We start from the raw sequence: 6,759 nt of genomic DNA, 5'->3' as shown, positions 1-6,759 counted from the left end.
CGCACTCTACGTTTTGCTAACGTTCGAGCAAAATAGATTTTGAACTAGTTACCCAAGATTAATTTGGCGGGTAACAGTCGCGACTGCGAGCTTCTTGTTGAACATCGCAAAAGATCGCGACGCGACGCCGCGGTTATCCGCTGTCCGGGGCTACCCATACTTCCCCTAGCAAGAGTAGGGAAAAGTGAAATAGGCATTCTTGAATATTGCTAGAAGCTGATGAGTAAGTTTCAAGCGTATGGCTCGGGGTTGAGGTACATATAACAGATTTCTCAGGGTTAATGCGTAACGATTTCAAGGGTCATATGCGTAATTTGTGTTCGGAAGATAGAAGGAAATTTTGGGATTACTTATCTTAAACTAAATATAAGCATGTTTTCTATCTTAGAGCGATATCCAATAATAGTATTGCTAAGTCCGATAATCTAGACTGTCCGATTGTTGACCTTAAATAATTTCTTGTTAGTTTCATCTTAGGGAAGCTACGTTCACACGAAACTACTAATAAAATCTCAATCAACTATAAATTTTAACTCTCTTAGTACCCTGCGATTTTCCATGAACCGGCCAGAAATTCCCGGAAAAAGGTGCGGTTTTAAAGACAATTATTAAAGTTCTCATATCTTTCTTAAAAATAAAGATATCTCCACGCTTTTATTTCACTTTATTAGAAAATCTATGTAGTTTTGCATAAAAAATAGAAAAAAATTATTTTCCACAAGTTTAAGTTTGTAATCAATGGTGAAAAGATAATTTATTTTCTCTGGACACATTTCCATATTGTTGAGAAAGTGAAAACAGTTATATTTTATGAAATACGAAAAGGATATTGTAACAACTAGCAACAAAGACGCCAAAAATTTCATTTTTCGCGAGAGGAAGTGAGAGGGACGACTCTCTATCCTTGTCGTCAGCCGAATAATCGGGAAGCGATAGAAGCTTCTAGAAGAAACTAGCTTGCGATCCGCGGTAGACTCGCGGTTTTACGCATATGTGTATATTCACTTCGTTTAACAGTAACACGGCAGCCGTGTGAGATATTGAGATAACAAACCACAACTTTGTATTCGGTACCAAAAAAGGGTAAGGTTTCGTCGGGAACATTTATTTGCTGGAATTATTTCGAACGACGAAATATATAGTTATATGTATTTAACCCCAAAACGTAGAGAGATAATTCGTCGCCGATGTCCAGAATGCATAGCAGAAAAGTACTCCATTTAGAGTACGAGTATCATACCGGTACGTTACGTGAAAGTCGCGAAGAAATACTATCTCCAAGCGCGACATTATAGGTGTATATTAGCTTCGTTTAGCAGTATCACGGGAACCGTTTGAGCTATTGAAAAAACAAACCAAACCTTTGTATTCGGTACCAAAAAAAGGTATGTTTTCGTTGGGAACTTTTATTTATTGGAATCATTTCTAACGCGAAATATTTAATTATTTTTATTTTCCCCCACATTGTAGTTTGAAAATTCGATGCCGGCGTCCAATATGCATAACAGAACTGTACGCCATTTAGAGGATGCGACTCGTCCCAGTATGATATGCGAAGGTCGCGAAGAAATACTATAACCATGTGCGACGTTAGATGTGAATATTCGCTTCGTTTAACAGTAACACCGGAACCCTCTGAGCTTTGAATAACAAAGCACACCTTTATATACGGGGGCGAAAAATTGTAAGATTTATTGTATACATTTGCAGGAGGATTTATTTTTAAAGTCGAAATATATAATAATCTGTATTTTCCCCCACATCGTAGTTCGAAAATTCGGCGCCGATTCCCAGAATGCGTAGTAAAATCGTACTCCATTTAGAGTACGTGTATCGTACCGGTACGTTGCCTGAAAACCGCGAATGAATACTATCTCCAAACGCGACGTTATGTGTATATTCGCCTCGTTTAACTGTAACACGGGAAACGTTTGAGCTTTTGTAATAATAAACCACAACCTTGGATTCGGTAACAAAAAATGGTAAGGTTTTGTTTGGAACTTTTATTTATTGGAATCATTTCTAACGACGAAATATTTAATTGATTTATTTTCCCCCACATCGAAGTTCGTAAATTCGATGCCGGCGTCCAATATGCATAACAGAAGTGTACGCCATTTAGAGGACGCGACTCGTCCCAGTATGATATGCGAAGGTCGCGCAGAACTACTATGACCATGTGCGACGTTATATGTGAATATTCGCTTCGTTTAACAGTAACACCGGAACCCTCTGAGCTTTGAATAACATTGCACACCTTTGTATTCGGTACCAGAAAATGGTAAGATTTAGTTGGGAACATTTATTTCTTGGAATTATTTCTAATGACGAAATATTTAAATATTTGTTTTCCCCCACATCGTAGTTCGAATACTCGACGCCGGTGTCCAGAATGCGTGGCAGAAGCGTACGCCATTTAGATAAGGTGAATCGTCCCAGTATGATCTGCGAAGGTCGCGCAGAACTACTATAACCATGTGCGACGTTATATGTGTATATTCGCTTCGATTAACAGTAACACGGGAACCGTTTGACCTATTGAAAAAACAAACCACACCTTTGTGTTCGGTATCAAAAAAGGGTAAGGTTTCGTTGGGAACCTTTATTTGTAGGTGTAACAACTAGCAACAAAGACGCCAAAAATTTCATTTTTCGCGAGAGGAAGTGAGAGGGACGACTCTCTATCCTTGTCGTCAGCCGAATAATCGCGAAGCGATAGAAGCTTCTAGAAGAAACGAGCTTGCGATCCGCGGTAGACTCGCGGTTTTACGCGGTAGACTCGAGGTTTTACGCGGGAATCTCGCAATTTCGCGCGGGAAAACACTTGGCGACGCGTCTTGTTGATGAGCCGCGCTTCATTAGCAACGGTCAAATATAAATACCACAGGCCGCGGATGCAGTCCGCATTCTTGCTGTACTCTGCTGCATCCCGCAGGGGGGTACCTAAGGGTACCTAGGGGCTTGGCGATCCTCCGGGAAAAGCCCGAGCTGGTTTACCATTACCGAGTGGGGTGAGGTTCCCTCCAATGGTAGTGGTGTTGGTGTCCACCCACGCACATCCCACCGATGATGTAGACGGTACCTCGGGCCGGCCGGCCTTTCCAAGCCACGTTGGGGGCTGCGGCGGGCGTACCCGCCCTCCCCTGACCATCCGGGCTGGGCCAGCAGGGGTTCACGCCAGTGTGGCGTGGGCACCTGCGGCCACAGCGCCGGGGGCTGGCCGGGTGTGGTGTAGGTTTCGAGGGGGCAGTGGTTAGGCCGCATGCTGGTCAGGAGCCCTTTTTCCAGGCTCCGACGTGTGACTCCTGGAATGGAAAGAACGGCAGGACGTTCCGCCGCACACCTCCAGAGAGTAGAGTACAGGAGGCTCATCGGACGCCTTCCCACAATAATTGTTATGAACCGTTTATCCGTTTTGTTAATATTGCAACGGGAGAGTACGGCTGCTTAAAGCCGGACGCCCGAAAGCGAAAGCAACAGCTCGAACATTACATTGACTTGTTCAAAATTATTCTGTACCAAGTATTTAACATGTACCGACGAAAAGTAAATAAACTTTTGTGTATTTTTCCCAGATACCAAAGAATATCCTGTCAATCCATATATCCTACTACAATATATTTTTTAAAGTTTTTTTTGCACTGTTAGATTCCGATGTTTAGTAGTTTAAATACAAAAAAAAAATTTTATTTTACTAAATTTTGTACACGTAATCTTATAAGTTCTAGAGCCGTTCGGTCGTAGCGATTCTTCTATATGTTTATGCGGGATGTTTAACTGCTTGCTTTTATTAACGTTCGTAGGTCTTATTTTGGGGTAGTGGGAGTATGGAAAGGACCAACGGTCTTGGGACTTGATGAGTATGACTTGATGAATAACAGTAAAACGTATGAGTAATTGTGTAAAAAGATAATTGTTAGGGGTTATTAGGCGATGGGTATGAAATGTGTCTATCTTATTTGTTAAGGTTAGAGGGGTATCTAACACTGATGTAATATATCGGATCTGATATCGCTAGCTTTTTTTCCTTTTGAAGGAGAAAATCCTAAGAATACTTCCTTCTTTACGTGCTGTCAAACATTATTCCAAAGTATTTAGTAGATTTTATTTCTGTAACAAAGTTTTCTTTAACATGATTAGCCAATGTACTTATAAACGTTTTGAATTTTTGGTAAAAGATATGAGATTGAGACTTTAGATTTAGAAGTACATATTCTTCTTTAAGTTTAAGGTAACTAAAAAAAGTTCTTTCAAAACTGGGTCATATTTTGATAATAATTCCACCATTTCCAGAAAGTTTCCTCTATTTAAAGTGTTGGATAACCAACCGCCTATTGACATTGAGTCACCAAGTCACTCTTAAGATTAACCCCGTAACGCTGAAAAACAAGTTACTCATCGATCGCTGTCTGTCCCCTCAAAGTCCTGTCCAGCAATTTGTCACCAGAACCAAGTTCACCTTCTCCCCCAAATCCCTTCCTTATAAGTACACCCAAAAAATTCCTTACGCGATCATTATAGAAACCAAGCGAATATAGTTAAGAGCTGTCGATCTAGTACACAGCAGAAAATCACAACGCTTCTTCCCTTTGTGAAGTTCGCGCCTTGTAAATTCGGTGTCCGTGAGTATAAGTGTCATCGTTAAAATAAAAGTTATATTGTTAAAATATAATCGATATCAACTTTCCTCCCCGGATTCCAACAATCAGAAGTACACAATCGACAACAAAAACAGTATAAATGTTCGCTGTTAAGGGAGTACAGCATCCATGAGCGCAGAATTTTTTTTAGAATTATTAAAAATAATAAAAAAATAATTTTATTCTACTAAACTTTTGTACACGGAAGTCTTACAAGTTTTAAGGCAATTAGACTATAGCTTTCAGATCCGTATTGTAGCAATTTTTTTACGTGTCCCCCTTAGGAGCTTAGACGTCAATACATTATAATTCTCTACGTGTCGTTAAAGAAAGTTTTGAGGTCTGATTTTAGAAGTAGTGGGAGTGGGGAAAGGTCCAATGGGCATTCTTGGATATTGTTAGGAGTTGATGAGTAAGAGTGTGACTCGGGGTTGATATTGTCGTCGAGGGAACTCCGGGGATCGTTTAAGGTACTTTATTTATAACAATGTTGGTACAGAGTGACGCAGTGTGGTTCCTTAGATTTTAAAACATTAGCTAAGCCTCCCTTGTTTGGGCCCAGTATTTATATGGGGCTCTACTGGAGGGGATGGATGCTGTGGAATGTGCGTGGGGTAGGGAAATTTAGGAAGAGGACCCGGAAAATTGCGGTACCGGGAAAAGCCATCTTGGCGTCGGTCTGAAATGCGTGGAAGGTGTCCTAATGGATCGGGCGAATTTTTAAGAAGATGTATATCATAGGACATAGGAAACCCATTCGCATACCACAGGTTGGGTGGCGCCTACCGGGACAACATGACTCAGGGTTGATGCGTAACTGTCTGCGGAAGATGGAAGGGAATATTGGGATTGGTTATCTTAAACTAAGTGGTAAAGACAAACATACTGTCCGACAAACCTAAAGTGAAGCCTCTGACGTCACAGCCTAGCAAAATGGAGGCAAAATAGGCGGTTCAAGTCATCCCCACTACTCTTGGGTCTTACACTGCAGGCGCTTGAGGGGAAGTTGCGTTGTAGGTAAATGGTTTAGACAAACGAATTTAAGTCAACTGTCGATAATGTAACACGCTAATGAAAGAACGGAAAACTAAAAATTATTTGGTCGCCTTGTCCTCTTACTTACGTTGGCGCGTAAGACATTTAATAGCGCAGACGTTAATTTCTAAGCGACTCATACACAATAAATTGTTATTGTAAAGGAAGCCTCAGGAAAAGTATTAATATTTTTTAACAGTTAGAAAACTAAAAAGGAAATATTTTTTTGCTATTCCTGAATAATAAAAGTAGACTTCGGCGCATTAAAAAATTACTTAAGGAGCTAAAAAATTTCTGGCTGCAATGAAAAATAGCGTGCCACCACAGACCGACAGCCACTTTTTACAGCCAATAAAAGCCATCAAACAGCCACTATTTAATGTTAAAATTTTGAACAATTTGACAAAATCAGACGAAATGTCATCACTTTAACCGTAATATTTCGGCTTTGTTTAAAGATAATATTTCGACCTTAGGCTCATTTCATAGCAATAAACATAGCAATAATCGCTGCTAAAGTTTCAATTGCTAATTTGACACTATTCCCACTCACAGAATAATTTTGAAAAAATACCATTGGATTGCTTGAATTTTAACCTGTAAAATAAGCTTATCGAAATAATAGACAAATTTTGGTAACATGGACTGAAAAAAATAAAGTTTACCATGACTCACGTCGTTTGGCGTCGCGCAGGCATTTGTTCGCCTATTTATGTAAATATCATTCTTTCAATCTTCCAAAGTCTCTCTTGGAGTGGAGAGGCGAGGTAGTGTGGGATTCTAAACTGCATATAATGACCATCTAATGAATAAAATATATCGATTCTATGAGCAAAATCTTTTAGTGGGTAAGAATCCCATACTACCTCGCCTCTCCACTCCAGGAGAGACTTTGGAAGATTTCCCTCATGGTAAAAAAAAAAAAAGGATATGACCAAATTAAGTGTATTGACTTACTTAATACATGTGAAAGTATTTGGAACTGCATATAATGACCATTTAATGAATAAAGTATGTCGATTATACGAATATGCCAGTCTACGTTCGAACGGTTAGGAGATATCGGTTTATAATTTTTTTAAAA

The sequence above is a fragment of the Habropoda laboriosa genome, unplaced genomic scaffold, assembly GCF_001263275.1.
Source record: "Habropoda laboriosa isolate 0110345459 unplaced genomic scaffold, ASM126327v1 scaffold210, whole genome shotgun sequence".
Taxonomy (NCBI): Eukaryota; Metazoa; Arthropoda; class Insecta; order Hymenoptera; family Apidae; genus Habropoda; species Habropoda laboriosa.
This window is presented reverse-complemented; position numbering follows the sequence as displayed.